The sequence below is a fragment of the Schistocerca gregaria genome, chromosome 5 (assembly GCF_023897955.1).
Source record: "Schistocerca gregaria isolate iqSchGreg1 chromosome 5, iqSchGreg1.2, whole genome shotgun sequence".
NCBI lineage: Eukaryota > Metazoa > Arthropoda > Insecta > Orthoptera > Acrididae > Schistocerca > Schistocerca gregaria.
The window spans coordinates 282,024,981-282,043,418 of NC_064924.1; the positions used below are offsets into that span (position 1 = coordinate 282,024,981).

Below are 18,438 nucleotides of genomic sequence, written 5' to 3' on the forward strand. Positions count from 1 at the left end.
ACTCTTTGATGCTACAGCATTTAACGCAAGTCAGACAGAGATTAATTAAAATTGCAATCTTAAAACCCCTCCTAATTTAATGAGTTTACATTTAACGCTAACAAAAATTAAAATAAACCCAATAAGCTCCCCAAAGCAATGACTCTAGGGGCTGGTAAGACTTTGGTAAAAATATCTGTAATTTCGTCCCCCGATATTACATGCTCGGTCGTGATGATCCTACGGTGAAGCTGACACACAACATTACATTTAACATTGACGTGTCTCAACCGTCGACGTTCCCATATTTTCAGTAACCATATACAGGACTGATTACCCTCAAATATACGAATTGGTAGCTGGAGTGGAATTTGAACATCGTCCAGCAAATATTTCACCCAGAGTAACACAGCTGCAACTGTCGCCAGAGCTACATATACTGGGATACTGCCTCTGTAGAAGACAAAGCAAAACTAGTCCGTTTCTTTGTTGCCCAACAGGCGGTGTTTCTAAAACATTTTAGAAGATAACCAGAGGTAGATCTTGCGTCTTCTTTTCTATTCGAGTTGGCATCAGCATAGGCCAGAAAAATTTCTTGATTCCCCTTTCGATAGTGTAATCTCATATTGACGGTTCCTTTGATATATCTCAAAACTCTTTTTAAACTTTTCCAGAGTTGTTCCGATGGATTGTTTTGGTATCTGCTCAATAAGTTGACCACACCACAGAAATCAGGTCTTGTTGCTGTCATTGCGTACATTAAACATCCAATCAATTCTCTGCAGTGTTTATCGATCATTTTTCCTTCTTTGATTTCCAGTTTAACTTCCATAGGTGTCTTGACTGGATTACAATCTTGCATGTTGAATCGGCGTAGCAATTCCTTCAAATATGATGTTTCGCTCAGATACATTTCTTCGTTGTTCACATAAATCTCGATTCCCAAGTATGATAGTGCTTCTCCCAGTTCCTTTATTTTGAACTTCTGCCTTAACTTAAATTTCATTTTGTCCATTTCCTCTCTATTATTTCCTGCCATCAAAATGTCTTCAACATAGAACACAATATAAATGACAACTTCCTTTAAAATCATATAGTAAAAACATTTATCTGTTTCTGACTGAGTGAATGGTGTAGACATAAGAAAGGTATGAATAGAGTGATTCCACGCTAGTGGTGATTGCTTTAAGCCATATAAAGACTTCTGTAACCTGCAAATCAAAACAGTTGCGTTTTTCAGTTCTTCTGGAATACCTACTCCTTCAGGAATAGTCATATATATTTTCTCCTTGAGTAATCCATGAAGAAAAGCGTTGGCGACATCATATTGACCCAGAACCAATCCTAGTTGGATTGCAAAACTAGCATTATTCTAACAGTTGCAAGTCGAGAAACTGGTGCATATGTTTCATCGTAGTCAAATCCCCTTTTCTGTGAACATCCTTTTGCCACAAGTCTAGCCTTGTATCTAATGAAATTTCCATCATTGTCCTTTTTTAATTTGAACACCCACTTACTGTCAATAGTCTTCCTGCCAGGTGGTAATTTAACAAAAATCGAAGTCTTGTTTTCTTTTATAGAGTCTGCTTGATCCTGTACAGCTTTATACTAGTCTTCCTTATTTTCACGATTTGTAATTTCCTTGTAACTTTTCGGTACATCATCTACAAATGAATCAGCATCGAGTGCAAGAACAGCATAGTTTTTCAGATATTTAGGAGGGTTCCTGTTCCTGGTAGAACATCGAACAGTTTTCTTTTCTGATAAATTTTCAGCTTCCTCTTCGTCACTGGTCAGTTCTAGTATGGGAATTCTTTCATGACCCCCATCACTTGGTTTAGCATCTTCTTCGACGATGTCTTCTTCATTATCATCCTTCTCGGATGATTCCTGTACATATTCTGGGATCCAGTCCTCAGCTGGTTTACTTTCAAAGTCTAATCTTCCTTCATAGAAAACTATGTTCCTTCCTACGACTATTTTTCCTTCATCTGGACACCCAAACCTGTAGCCATTAGGACAGTAACCAGTGAAAGAGCATTTTAAGGACCTGCCTTCAAATTTCCCTATTCTCAATTCCTTTGGTACCAGTAGATAAGCAATACATCTGAACACTCTCAGCTTACTCAAATTATGCTTCTCGTTATACCACAAAAACTACAGGTACCTTTCCTTCCAAAGCCACAGTAGGACTTCTATTAAGCAGGTATGCGGCAGTATGAACAGCTTCTGACCAGAACATTTTATCTAATTTACACTGAAGTAGCGTACAACGAGCTTTCTCAATAACAGTTCCGTTCATTCGTTCGGAAACACCATTTTGCTGAGGATAATATCTTTGTAAACTAAAACTGTATTCCTTGTTCTTCAAAAACCTGTTTAAATTCATTTGACATGTATTTACGACCACTGTCACAGCACAATATGCTAATCTTCAAGTTGAAACGAGCTGTAGGCATGGTGTGAAACATCTTCTAGATAGCGAGTTACCTCTGGCTTAGATTCCAATGCAGAGGCCACTGTGAAATGTGTAAAGTCGTCGACGAACGTGACCATATACTTCTTTCCGTCGAACGATTCCAGTGCAATTGGCCCAGACAGGTCACTGTGTATCAACTGAAGAAATCTGGTGGCACGTTTCCTATTGTGATTGTATGACAGCTGTGATTGTTTTCCTTCGACACAATTTGAACATTGTTTCTTGGGGATTGTTGAAGTGTGCAGTTCCATACCATCAACTTGTGACTGGAAGCGATTAATGTTATCAGAACTCAAATGGCATAATCTGCTATGCCACAGCTTCGCATTAGTTGCGGTTGAAGCAGCTGACAAGGCTTTCCGTTGCAAAAAATTTAAGACATCGAACTGAGATTCATTCCTATTTGCAATGGCAACAGTTTCTTTTCCTTTTTTAATTAAACCTTGAACCTTTTCAAACGTGATACTAAAACCATTCATTTCCAGTTTTCTAACTGACAGCAAATTATAATTACAATCAGGCACAGATAAAACATTTTTAAGCGTTATCTGAATTTCCTTTCGTTTTACCACACTAGTGACTTTAATTTCTCCTCTTACTTCAGCCTCAATAAAAATGCCTGACTTAGCTACTCTGACCTTAATTGGCTGTTCCAGTTTCCTTAAATTAGTGAGAGATATCTCCGTCTTGATCAGATGTTCCGTTCCTCCAGAGTCCAAGAACCAATTTATGTTGTTTGTTGACTGATCTTCATTTGATGCTGCAAAACAAAACCCATCTTCCTCTTTGACGTTAGCTACCCCACAGAGCTGTTGATTCCTGAATTCTTCACTCTACATTTAGCTCTTTTGTGTCCAGACTTCCCGCAGTGGTGACAAGTAAAATTGAAAGAAGTTCTTTGTTGACTTCTTGTTTTATTGGTGTCTGAAGAAATCTTTTTTAGATACCGTTGAGTCTGAAAAGCCGTAGGAGGCGGTGTTTCTTTGTTTTTCCCAACGACTCCCTTCCGCTTTGACTCTTCATACACTTGCCTATTTTTCACGAAGCTCAGCGTTAAGTCTTTCATTGAGAGCATTCCGATTGCAGTGACTGCTATATTGTATTCCGCAGGCATCGTTAAAAGCAAATGGCACACTATGCCCATTACTTCGACAGTAGCTCCAGTCGAACGTAAATCACGAATTAGTTTATCAAACTTCAGAAAGTGGCTAACTAGCAAATCATTTGTTGCGTTAAATTTCATAGTTGACATTTGGTTTCTCAAGAGAAGTTGACCAGCAATTCCTTTTCTCTCGAACATATTGCATAGAGAGTACCATAAATCAAAAGAAGTTACCTTATCTTTCGCGTATGCCAAGTGACTGTCGGCAATGCGTTGAACAAGATGAGACTTACATTTACGATCTTGTTTAGCCATTTCAGCCAATCGTGTTTCCTTTGCGGCATGTTGCGTTCTCCTCTCCATCGACAAATTCCACCTTTGTGAGACATTTCGCTTGCACAAATGGTAACAGTTCCAGTTCCTCAAGGGGAATTTCCATCCTGAATTTCCAGTTGTTGAAATTCGTTCCTTCAAATAAAGGAATACAATATTTTTCCGCTTCAGTTGCCATCTCGGCTTCACTTTACATGAGAGTACACTTGAGGTCAGGTCCATATCGCAGATTCCGTTTATTTAAAACAAACCTGGATCCATAACCTGATGTAATTTTAGTTTCTTACGATAAAATGATACATATAAAGTTAAAAACTATTAGATGGTTTCTATTAAACTGAAAAGTGTAACAGAACAACTGAACGAAAACGCCTGTTTTACTCTTTAATGGTACAGCAGTCAGCGCAAGTCGTGCAGAGAATCATTAAAATTGCAATTTTAACAATTTTTCATGATTTATTAAATAGTAATTTTTTGCTAAGGAGTGTAATTTGTGTGCCAGATTTATTTATTTATTCATCAAAGGATAAAAATAACTAACTGTATAGAAGGAATATAAAAATATGCCTTTATGAGGATAGAACAGGTTATTTACCGATATTTAGACAAATGGCTAATTAGTTAGATAGCTTCATGATCCATGGAGCATTCTGAATGATAATGATGTCAAACAAGTCATTTTAGATTCACATTGCAAATTAATTTGTAGCTGTGTTTACATGCAGAATATATACCGCCACTTTCGATCTCTGTGCTGTCAAGCAAGAGCTCATTGGACAGCAGAGTGGAGGTCTGTTGTCTTTTCTGATAAAAGCTGGTTCTGTCATTATGCCAGTGATGGCCATGTGTTGATTAGAAGGAGGCCAGTTATGGGTCTGCCACCAACCTGTCTCATATTCATTGAAGTTAATGAAAAGGTTCTATAGATATTAAGTAAATAAAAAGGTCTGTATCTCAAGGTCATTACATCACTGGACAGTAGTTAAACGCAAAATCACTGTCTACATTTGAAAATGTAACACAGTTTCGTAATTTTGTTATCACTGCATCCTTTCATAATTCCCTCTTTCAAGATCATGGACCTTACCGTTGGTGGGGAGGCTTGCATGCCTCATCGATACAGATGGCCGTACCATAGGTGCAACCACAACGGAGGAGTATCTGTTGAGAGACCAGACAAACAAGTAGTTCCTGAAGAGGGGCATCAGCCTTTTCAGCAGTAGCAGGGGCAACAGTCTGGATGATTGACTGATCTGGCCTTGCAAAACTAACCAAAACGGCCTTGCTCTGCTGGTACTGCGAACAGTTGAAAGCAAGGGGAAACTACAGACGTAATTTTTCCGGAGGGCAATGCAGCTTTACTGTATGGTTAAATGATGATAGCCTCCTCTTGAGTAAAATATTCGGGAGGTAAAATAGTCCCCCATTCGGATCTCCGGGCGTGGACTACTCAAGAGGACGTCGTTATCAGGAGAAAGAATACTGGCGTTTTCTGGATTGGAGCGTGGAATGTCAGACCCTTAATCAGGCAGGTAGGTTAGAAAATTTAAAACGGGAAATCGATAGGTTGAAGTTAGATATCGTGGGAATTAGTGAAGTTCGGTGGCAGGAGGAACAAGACTTTTGGTCAGGTGAATACAGGGTTATAAATACAAAATCAAATAGGGGTAATGCAGGAGTAGGTTTAATAATGAATTAAAAATAGGAGTGCGGGTAAGCTACTACCAACAGCATAGTGAACGCATTATTGTGGCCAAGATAGAACCGAAACCCACGCCTACTACAGTAGTACAAGGTTATATGCCATCTAGCTCTGGAGATGATGAAGAAATTGATGAAATGTATGATGAGATAAAAGAAATTATTCAGGTAGTGAATGGAGACGAAAATTTAATAGTCATAGGTGACTGGAATTCGAGAGTAGGAAAAGGGAGAGAAGGAAACATAGTGGGTGAATATGGATTGGGGCTAAGAAATGAAAGAGGAAGCCGCCTGGTAGAATTTTGCACAGAGCATAACTTAATCATAGCTATCATTGGTTCAAGAATCACAAAAGAAGGTTGTATACATGGAAGAATCCTGGAGATACTAGAAGGTATCAGATAGATTACATAATGGTAAGACAGAGATTTAGGAACCAGGTTTTAAATTGTAAAACATTTCCAGGGACAGATGTGGACTCTGACCACAATCTATTGGTTATGACCTGTAGATTAAAACTGAAGAAACTGCAAAAAGGTGGGAATTTAAGGAGATGGGACCTGGATAAACTGAAAGAACCAGAGGTTGTACAGAGTTTCAGGGAGAGCATAGGGGAACAATTGACAGGAATTGGGGAAAGAAATACAGTAGAAGAAGAATGGGTAGCTCTGAGGGATGAAGTAGTGAAGGCAGCACAGGATCATGTAGGTAAAAAGACGAGGGCTAGTAGAAATCCTTGGGTAACAGAAGAAATATTGAATTTAATTGATGAAAGGATATAATATAAAACGCAGTAAACGAAGCAGGCAAAAGGGAATACAAACGTCTCAAAAATGAGATCGACAGGAAGTGCAAAATGGCAGAGCAGGGATGGCTAGAGGATAAATGTGAGGATGTAGAGGCTTATATCACTAGGGGTAAGATAGATGCTGCCTATAGGAAAATTAAAGAGACCTTTGGAGAAAAGAGAGCAACTTGTATGAATATCAAGAGCTTAGATGGAAACCCAGTTCTAAGCAAAGAAGGGAAAGCAGAAAGGTGGAAGGAGTATATAGAGGGTCCTTACAAGGGCGATGTACTTGAGGACAATATTATGGAAATGTAACAGGATGTAGATGAAGATGAAATGGGAGATATGATACTGCGTGAAGAGTTTTTCAGACCACTGAAAGATCTGAGTCGAAACATGGCTCCGGGAGTAGACAACATTCCATTGGAACTACTGATAGCCTTGGGAAAACCAATCCCGACAAAACTCTACCATCTGGTGAGCAGGATGTATGAGACAGGCGAAATACCCTCATACTTCAAGAAGAATATAATAATTCCAGTCCGAAAGAAAGCAGGTGTTGACAGATGTGAAAATTACCGAACTATCAGTTTAATAAGTCACAGCTGCAAAATACTAACACGAATTATTTACAGACAAATGGAAAAACTGGTAGAAGCCGACCTTGGCGAAGATCAGTTTGGATTTCGCAGAAATGTTGGAACACGTGAGGCAATACTGACCCTACGACTTATTTTAGAAGCTAGATTAAGAAAAGGCAAACCTACATTTGTAGCATTTGTAGACTTAGAGAAAGCTTTTTACAATGTTGACTGGAATACTCTCTTTCAAATTCTAAAGGTGGCAGGGGTAAATTACAGGGAGCGAAAGGCTATTTACAATTTGTACAGAAACCAGATGGCAGTTATAAGAGTTGAGGGACATGAAAGGGAAGCAGTGGTTGGGTAAGGAGTGAGACAGGGTTGTAGCCTGTCCCCGATGTTCTTCAATCTGTATATTGAGCAAGCAGTAAAGGAAACAAAAGGAAAATTCGGATTAGGTATTAAAGTCCATGGAGAAGAAATAAAAACGTTGAGGTTCGCTGATGACATTGTAATTCTTTCAGAGACAGCAAAGGTCTTGGAAGAGCAGTTGAACGGAATGGACAGTGTCTTCAAAGGAGGATATGGGATGAACATCAACAAATGCAAAACGAAGATAATGGAATGTAGTCGAATTTAGTCGGGTGATGCTGAGGGAATTAGATTAGGAAATGAGACACTTAAAGTAGTAAAGGAGTTTTGCTATTGTGGGAGCAAAATAACTGATGATGGTCGAAGTTGAGAGGATATAAAATGAAGACTGGCAATGGCAAGGAAAACGTTTCTGAAAAAGAGAAATTTGTTAACACTGAGTAGAGATTTAAGTGTCAGGAAGTCGTTTCTGAAAGTATTTGTATGGAGTGTAGCCATGTATGGAAGTGAAACATGGACGATAAATAGTTTAGACAAGAAGAAAACAGAAGCTTTCGAAATGTCGTGCTACAGAAGAATGCTGAAGATTAGATGGGTAGATCACATAATTAATGAGGAGGTATTGAATAGAATTGGGGAGAAGAAGAGTTTGTGGCGCAACTTGACAAGAGAAGGGACCGGTTGGCAGGACATGTCAAGAGGCATCAAGGGACCACAAATTTAGCATTGGAGGGCAGCATGGAGGGTAAAAATCGTAGAGGGAGACCAAGAGATGAATACACTAAGCAAATTCAGAAGGATGTAGGTTGCAGTAAGTGCTGGGAGATGAAGAAGCTTGCACAGGATAGAGTAGCATGGAGAGCTGCATCAAACCAGTCTCAGGACTGAAGACAACAACAACAACAAGATGTATATGGTAATGCATCCTCACAAAGTAGTTAAATGGAGGTCCAGTGTGCCTAGCACAGAGATAGTGTGTTTGCAGACCCTCATCTGTCCTCCTTTCTATCAACACGCAGTCATCATTGACACTGAGGCAGAGCCAGCTATCATCAGAAAACACAATAGACCTCCACCCTGCCCTCGATGTGCTCTGTGGTGGTAGCGCTGCTCAAATTTCTGCTGCAGATGCAGTATGATACACCAGAGCCATACATTGACCACAATGACCTTCCCTCTTCGTAGCGGCATGTGACCACCAAGAACCCACTCTTCTGGTGACCGCCGCTACCAGCAGTTATATTCAGTGGCTACATTCCTGCCCAGTCTTTCTTCATTATTGCAGAAGGAACATCCAGCTTCTTTCAGTCCTATTATATGACAACGTTCAAACTCATTGAGGTGTTAATAGTGGCGTCTTAATCGCCTTAAAGACGTTACTGACTAACATCAGCTCATTATGTCCAATATCAACCATAACTAAAGCACATGACCGTTAAAGTGTGTATTTAATGAACACCTGTTTCGCGTCCTTATAGTGACGCTACTAGCGACACTCTTATGCAACTGGCACGAAATCTGAAAACTTCATCTTCCAGATGTCGATACATACCTATCAACTTTCGTTTATCTCACTCAACTTCTTCTAGGTGTTTCGATTTTTTTTCCTATTACTGAATCTTTCCTGAAAAAAAGTAAGTGACTTTAAACGTTTCTGCAACTTGTTCTTAACTCTAATATTGGTTCCTTAAACTGGACTATTGGTTTCAAAAAGGGATTTTTGACTTATGAGAAATTTAGTAAAAAAATAAATATACTGCACAGCAGCTTTTGCGTTCCTTGAACATCCCTCTAGAGCACATTATTGAATTTGCGACACAAATAATTCATATTACATACCTTTCAACTTAAGTTTGGCTTGATATGTTGCCACAAAACATCATCTCATAAAATGTTATGGAATAAAAGTAAGTGTAGTATGCACACATTTTTATTTTAGTATGATTCTGTTTGACAATATCTATTTGCAAATAAAGGTTTGTTTCGGTATTGCATCAGTTTGTGGTATTTCCATTCTAACAGAATTGAAGATGAAGTTATAATCCTAAAAATTTAAGAGTGCTAATCTCTTGTATCTGCAGTCATTATATTTTAGACATATGTTATATAGATACTTGCTTATGAGTTTTGATAAGAATGTAATGTGTCTCTTCAAAGAACTGTCCCAAAATATTTAGAAGTGTTCATGAAAATTTCATTTGCAACATTTTCTAAAACTATATTTGGTACATCATTTATAACAATGTTTGCACACACAAAAAATTTAGAATCTGGTAATACTGCTGAAAATACTCAGTATACAAAAGAAAAATTAAGGGTTCTAAGATGTAACCTTATTGAACACTGTACACAATGTAATGTATGAGACAAAAAGTGTTTGGCATAGTTATTAGATCAGTTACTGCTGCTACAATGGCAGGTTATATAGATTAATCTACATGTATATGATTACTCTGCAATTCACATTTAAGTGCTTGACAGAGGGTTCATGGAACCACAATCATCTCTCTACCATGTCATTCCCTAACAGCGCGAGGGAAAAGCGAACACCTAGACCTTTCTGTTCGAGCTCTGATTTCTCTTATTTTATTTTGATGATCATTCCCACCGATGTAGGTTGCGCTCAACAAAATTTTTTTGCATTCGGAAGAGAAAGTTGGTGACTGAAATTTCGTAAATAGATCTCACCACGACGAAAAACGTCTTTGCTTTAATGACTTCTTTCCCAACTCGCGTATCATATCTGCCACACTCTCTCCCCTATTACATGATAATACAAAACGAGCTGCCCTCATTTGCAACCTTTCGATGTCCTCTGTCAATCCCACCTGGTAAGGATCCCACACTGCGCAGCAATATTCTAACAGAGGACGAACGAGTGTAGTGTAAGCTGTCTCTTTAGTGGACTTGTTGCATCTTAAGTGTCCTGCCAATGAAACGCAACCTTTGGATCGCCTTCCCCACAATATTATCTATGTGGTCTTTCCAACTGAAGTAGGTACTTAGTTGAATTGACAGCCTTGAGAATTGTACTATTTATCTAGTGATCGAGTTCCAACGGATTTCTTTTGGAACTCATGTGGATCACCTCGCACTTTTCGTTATTTAGCGTCAACTGCCACCCGCTACACCATACAGCAATCTTTTCTAAATCGCTTTGCAACTGATACTAGTCTTCAGATGACCTTACTAGACAGTAAATTATAGCATCATCTGCGAACAACCCAAGAGAACTGCTCCGATTGTCACCGAGGTCATTTATATAGATCAGGAACAGCAGAGGTCCCAGTACCTCATATCACATCAGTTTTACTAGATGATTTGCCATCTATTACTACCTACTTAAAAGGGTTCGAACGTGGTGTTACAATCTGCACACCAGAGGTGGAACACAGCATCTCCAAGGAAGTGATGAAGTGGGAATTTTCCCATACAACCATTTCACAAGTATATCGTGAATATCAGGAAACCGGTGAAACATCAAATCACCAGCATTGCTGTGGCCAGAAAAAGATCCTGCAAGAACGAGACCAACGATGACTGAAGAGAATCTTTCAACGTGAGAGAAGTGCAACCCTTCCTCAAATTGCTGCTGATTTCAGTGCTGGGCAATGAACAAGTATCAGTGTGCAAAACATTCAATGAAACATCATTGATATGGGCTTTTGGAGCTGAAGACCCACTGTGTACGCTTGCCAACTGCATGACACAAAGCTTTACGCCACGCCTGGCCTATCAACACTGACATTGGACTGCTGACGACTAGAAACATGTTGTCTGATTGGAGAACTTTCATTTCAGATTGTATCTAGTGGATAGACTTGTACGGGTATGGAGACAATCTCATGAATCGATGGACCCTGCACGTCAGCAGGGGTCTGTTCCAGCTAGTGGAGCCTCTGCAATGGTGTGGGGCATGTGGAGTAGGAGTGATATGGGACCCCTCGTATGTCTAAATACGACTCTGAGAGCTGCCACATACATCCTGTCTGATCACCCACATCCATTCATGTCTATTGTGCATTCCAATGGACTTGGTCAATTCCAGTAGGACAATGAGACACCCCACCCATCCAGAATTGCTACAGAGTGGCTCCTGGAATAATCTTATGAGTTTAAATACTTCCGCTGGCCACCAAACTCACCAGACATGAACATTATTGAGCGTTTTGTTCTGAAGAGAACTCCATCCCCTCGTACTCCTGCGGAATTATGGACAGCCCTGCAGGATTCATGGTGTCACTGCTTCAGACATTAGTTGCGTCCACGCCATGTCATGTTGCGGCACTTCTGCATGCTTGCAGGGGCTCTACATGGTATTAGGCAGGTGTACCAGTTTCTTTGGCTCTTCAGTGTTTGTTATTCTCTTCTAAGATTATTATTATGGAACAAGCCAAAGACTTTTCAGTCTCCAAGGTACCTAGATGAGATCTTATATATTATGTTATTTGCATAGCCACTGCATGTCATATGAGTTAACTGCATTGATCTGCAGTAACTGCAGTTTTATGATATTGATATTTTCTCACCAGCTATAAAAATATTCAGTCACTTATGACAAGTGAAAGTTTGATAAATATGATATTTCTGTCTCTTCACAGTTATACAATTGTGGAAAGATCTAATCTGCCCAAGTAATTGTTTGTGGTTCGGGGAGGAGTACTTACAATGACCTTATGGACATAGGAAAAGGAAATGGTCAAAAATTGTGCTTAGTAAGCTACCCTGCATTACTGCAAATATTGATTATTTCACATTGGTTTTTATGTCATATTTGTGTATTGTTCAAAACTATTTGGATACATGAGTAGGAGTCTAAGTATACATAACAGAATACATATGCCTCTTTTTTTTAGAGCAGTATGTAGCTGAACTGATAAAATGACTCTTTGAGATTTTAAAGTCGGTCCAGTGTTTTCTTCACTTAATTAGCATAATCATACACTTTGTTCAGAAACTCTGCTTCAGCTAGAATTGTGCTAGAATATTTTCTTGAAATACGTTGTGTCCCTGTTGGTAGATTGCCTCTGTCTCTAGCAGCATCACTAACTTGAAAATCTTACTAAATGTGGGAATCAACGAACTCTGTTCGTAGTTTGAGATTTCATCATTTGGTTATTTTTTATGTACTGATTATGCTATGTTTCCATCCAGTGAAGTAGCTTCTCTAATGCTGCAGTTGGTAGGATGACCAGCATTAATTTAAGTATTTTGAATGAGTTTTGTTTTAATTATGGTACATAAAAATTCATCAATACAAGTTTACTGCTTGTTTTGTGGCTGTATAGTTAAGTTGCATTTATCTTGTTATTTAATTCATTGTACTGACCCATGTCTGAGATTATGGTGCCATTTGAGGAGATTAAATGCTTTACACTATTTTCGAGTCTTCTTGTAATTAACTTTTGTAAATGATATTTATTGCTTGCTTGATGGTGTTTTTGTGTTTTATATAGTTCATTATCGATTTTCGGGCAGTACAGTTTACACTAGCTGATTGAGCTATTGTATTATTGTGAAATGATCCGCTAAGACTCAGAAGTTCTGCTTCAAGAATTAATGTGCTACAAGAATACGTTTTTGACAATTTACTGTCGGTCTGATTTGTTTAATATCTTTAAAAAAATTATCATCCCTTCTGACATTCATTAGGACCACTCATCATGTTGAACTGTAATAGTGATTTGTTTAAATATATTCCAACAAATGTAACATCATATCTTAGCTGACAATGCATTTCTGGATAGCAAGCACATACTACAGTTATTAGAATGTTTATAGTCCCTTAATATTCTCTCAATGTAATGATACTTGATAAATCTTTTTCAATAGTTCCATATAATTTCCAACTTTAACCTGTCACATTTATAGCACTGTTGTATAAGATGTTTACTGAATGTTGTGCCCATAATGAAATGTGTTAGTTGATGTTGATTTAATGTTATTAAACTTGTATGTAAAACTTGTACAACTTTATTTACATCACTTCATAGTCATTATTTCCCTACCCTAATTACGATTAGTGAATCAATCATGCAGAAGTTATTTATTCTTCTGTAGAAATTGTTCACTGTTGTCTGCAATGAAAAAGACCTGTTATTTATCAGCTGATATTACTGTATCTACTTTTGACAAATGGTATGACAAATATTATTTCAAATCTCAAGATATACAAAACGGTTCATACTACTATATGTACTGGAAAGTAATTTCTTCTTCAGCAATGCATTTATATCTGTTGTTCGCTACTGTAAAGACTATATGTAATTATTTATATCTTTCACACACTAGATCAATGTAATTTGATAAGGGTTGTAGCAACTCAATGGACTTAATTAATGAAGCCAGAAGATCTGCTTTTTTTGAAACCATTTAGGGAATTTACTAGCGTTTGTTTAGAAAGTTTTATAGCCATATTGCTCCTTTAACTACACCAGAAAAGTTGCATACTAATGAAACTGTAGATGTTCTAACATTATTTAGAAGTATTCATCTACTAAAAGAAACATTACTATAGTTAGAGTTGTGAGAGTTTGTAACCCTGAAATTTATTTACTGTCATTGACTGGGATATCATCAGAGATTTACTTTTTAATTTCCCTGTAGAATTTCTCAGTCTTTTTACAATTATTTGATTCAATAATATGGAATCTAAATGGAACTTATCGTTATTTGGTTTACTTATATTTCTTAATTGTATTTTGTACAGTTTTGTACATTGTTTGTTAAATACATTACCAATTTACATGAGATGTTCAACAGATATAAGGCCATTACACACCAGCTGTCACAACACCATCAGATCACAGTACTGTCCAGTCAAGATGTATTCACACTGTCATCTTATCATGGCATGCCAAGTCAGTTCAAGTCAGTTAATCTCAACTTGCGTGGCTATCCTCAACTGTTTTTTTCGCAGGATTTGCGATGTTTGCTAGATGATTTTCTACTGTTTTTGTGCGAGAAGTGCACATCCACAATGCAGTAGCTGTAGTTCATGTTTGTACAAAAATGACATTTATTGATCTAAAATGGGTTGCATCTCGTAGAGACAGCTTGCATATCAGAGTAGGAAGAGAGAAGAGCAAAGCAATGCAAAAAATGTGTGTTGGTCCTAAAAATGTCGTTATGTGATACGGAAGGGGAATTTCACACATTATGCAAGTGATTCAAGGCAGAGGAAGCTGCATTTCATAACTACTTTAGAATGTCAGTGCATCAATTTTTCCATTTGTTACATCAAACTGCACCCATAATTACTGAAAGGAACACATTGTTATAAACTGCCATCACAACCCATGAAAAATTGGTTTGTTTAAGGTTAAAATTAGTTGCTAGTCCATAGCAAATTTTTGTGCAATAGTCATATCTTCCTCAATACTTATCCCTTCAGGGTTTATAGGTTTTCTTTATTTCTTGTATTTGGCTTTTTACTAGTTCATGTGCTTTATTTGCACTAGGTGGTAAAACAATTTAAATATTGACCACTGATCCTTGCAGAACTGTTTGACACATAATCCAGAGAACAACAACCATGCTCATAAATGAAGGATAATGCTGATACATGGTGAGAAAACGCTCTGGTGGGCGGTTTACGGGTTTGAATCACCTTGGGGTATGACCATGTGGTGCATTTGACCTGCGGTCGTCCCACTGTGGCGCTAGCAGCAGTGAACATACACAGAGGTGTGTTGGTGCATGTCAGAGTATGTTGCAGCGAGTAAGTCTGCAGACGTTTTCAGAAATGCTAATGGCGACTGTGTGTTGGAAATGGCTCAAAGAACACATATTGATGACGTTATGAGAAGTAGAATACTAGGGCGACTGGGGGTGGTCAAACACAGCAGGTCGTAGCATGGGTCCTCCATGTGCCACAAAGTGTGATCTCAAGATTATGGCAATGATTTCAGCTGACAGAAAACGTGTGCAGGCGCTACATTACAGGACATCCACAGTGTACAACACCACAAGAAGACCGATATCTCACCATCAGTGCCCACAGACAGCCATGGAGTACTGCAGGTAGCCTTGATCAGGAGACCTACTGCAGCCACTGGAACAGTTGTCTCCAGATACACAGTCTACAGACGACTGAACAGAATGGGTTTATTCGCCTGGAGACCTGCGAAGTGAATTCCACTGAACTCTGGTCACAGGAGATCCCGTAAAGCCCGGTGTCAAGCACACAGTACCTGGTCATTGGAACAGTGGTCCCAGGTTATGTTCACAGACAAGTCCAGGTATAGTTTGAGCAGTGATTCTCACTGGGTTTTCATCTGGCGTGAATCAGGAATCAGATACTAACCCCTTAATGTCCTTGAAAGGGACCTGTATGGAAGTCGTGTTTGATGATGTGGGGTTGGGATTATTATTGGTGCACATACACCCGTGCATGTCTTTAACAGACGAACTATAACAGGTCAAGTGTATCGGGATGTCATTTTGCACCAGTATGTCCGCCTTTTCAGAGGTGCAGTGGGTCCCACCTTCCTCCTGATGGATGATAACGGATTGCCCAACTGAGCTGCCATCATGGAGGAGTACCTTGAAACAGCAGATAACAGGTGAATGGAGTCACCTACCTGTTCTCCAGACACAAACCCCATCGAGCACGTCTGGGATGCTCTCAGTCGATGTACCGCTGGACGTCTTCAAATCTCTAGGAAACTTCAGTAGCTCTGACAAGCACTGCTGCAAGAATGGGAGGTTATAACCCAGCAGCTCCTCGACCACCTGATCTAGAGTATGCCAACCCGTTGTGCGGCCTGTGTATGTGTGCATGGTGACCATATCCCATATTGATGTCGGGGTACATGCACAGGAAACTGTGGCGTTTTGTAGCACATGTGTTTCGGGACGGTTTTCTCAACTTATCACCAATACTGTGTACTTACAGATCTGTGTCGTGTGTGTTCCCTATGTACCTACATTATTAGCGCCAATTTTGTGTAGTGCCATGTTGTGTGGCACCACATTCTGCAATTATCCTTAATTTATGAGCATGAGTGTACTTAACAGTAAGTAAGCTTGCCACAAACACGTATTGAAATAAAAATATCTAATACATTACTTGAGATATATTTTCCAAGAAAAGCTTTTTGCCATTGTTGCAGTGTTGGAAGGTTTCAATCCACTTCTTTATGAAACATTACAAATTCCTGACAACCTACAAATAAAGTCCACCTACTAATCCATCTGGTTCTAACAACAGCACTTTTACACTTCAAATTGCAATCACATTGCAATCTATTTATTTGTAAAATATTTAATACAGTACCAGCATGTACAAAAATCCACTGTATAAACGTAGTATGGCAAGTAATTTAATATCCTCATGTCATACAATTCAGACTGCTACCTCATCCCTTCAGTTAATCTTTCATCATTTATTATAATATTGTATACCTTAACAAAAGGAATAACGAAAAATGGACAGCTGATAGCAACCATGAAAAACAAAACAAAATGAAATATGTGCATCTAGAGCACATGAGCTTGGAGGTCATGTTACCAACAATGGCCAGATGACATCAGCAGTCAAAATTTTCTTCCTGAAAAACCCTGATGGTGCTGTGACATGACATGATATGACAGGGTGGCCAATGTGGATGTCATCATCTGAAATGTAAGGCAAAATGTTTTGACAAGATGTGACATGATATGATGTACAGTGTCTATTTGCCTTTACTCCTCCACATCTTACATGTGCTCCTATGTATACACTGTGTCAACGACAAAGAAAGTTGTTTTGCACAATTCAATTGTTGTTCCACAACTGTGAGCCCATATATATTCCTTAATTACTGCTTCAACTAACATAATTATTAATTGTGTTGAAACTTCCTGTCAGATTAAAACTGTGTGCCAGACCGAGACTCGAACTCGGGACCTTTGCCTCTTGGGGGCAAGTGCTCTACCAACTGAGCCACCCAAGCACAACTCACGCCCCGTCATCACAGCTTTACTTCTGCCAGTACCTCGTCTCCTACCTTCCAAACTTAACAGGCTGTGGCTAACCCATGTCTCCGCAATATCCTTTCTTTCAGGAGTGCTAGTTCTGCAATGTTCTCAGGAGAGCTTCTGTACTGTAGTAATATGAAACAAACATCGAGCTAGATGAAAAAAATTACGATCTTAAAAAGAAAATGACCAAGACTACAAACTAGCAGCACAAACCAACAATGAGGCCATTGTCTATAAGATAATTAGTAGCCTTACAAGCAGTTCAGTTAATGTCATCGTTTTTAATAAAAGTAAAATTAAACTGTGATCTTACTTATACATATTTACCTTGGTAACATAAAGACAGCCATTCTCTAGAAGGACATTAAGTGAAGCAGGCAAACGCTGTTGTTATAAAGAAAGCCACTTGAGTGTTAATAACTTTTGTACTTCCCTCTCTGATTAATGAATTAATGTTAAACTGATTCCTTGGTATTATTTTCCAGAAAACTATTCTGGAGCACCATAGAGGTACTTTCAAGTCTCCATTGTATGGATGGTGTATTAAGCAATCTAATAGTTTCTGATAGTCTCCTTACATTTTAAGTTCTCCATACATTTGATGTAGCCTAAAGATCTTTGCTCCTCTGGAAATCTAACATCAGAGAAACGCTTATTATCGTAAAAAATAAGAGAAATATTTTATTCCTATCGCTTGATGTAACCTTTTCCTCACGAACATATTTTTGCATGTAACGACAAATCCCAATGCTGTCTTCACTAATGAGTAGTTATCCTACATCAAAATTATTGATACCACAGCCTTTATTAAAGAAGAATTCACTTCAGTTTCACACTCATATATCTGTTTTAAATAAATATTTCGTGTCAGTTGGTGGTATGCCATAAGAACTTAATAGCTGAACTATCTTTAAGGATTCAAGTATGGTTGTTTCAGTGTTAATAAACATAGTATTGCTTGATGGCGACTTAGCATAAAACTGTAAAGGCCTGAAATTATCCAATTTCTAGCGATTCAGAACGGAACTTCATGCAAAGTGATTCTCATCCTGTGCCATGGCTGATAAATATTGCATTTGTAGTACCAGAACTGTGTGAGGAAAGAGTAGTTTATTTTAAATTAATTATTTAAGAAGAG

The 18,438-nt window shown here is 38.5% G+C and overlaps 1 non-coding gene across 1 annotated transcript; it reads right to left on the reverse strand.

Moving 5' to 3' along the window:
* Positions 1-17,198: 17,198 nt before the first annotated feature.
* Positions 17,199-17,273, reverse strand: Trnal-caa (transfer RNA leucine (anticodon CAA)). Its single transcript has one exon. It is a non-coding gene; the product is annotated as a tRNA-Leu (tRNA).
* Between the last annotated feature and the right edge of the window lie 1,165 nt (positions 17,274-18,438).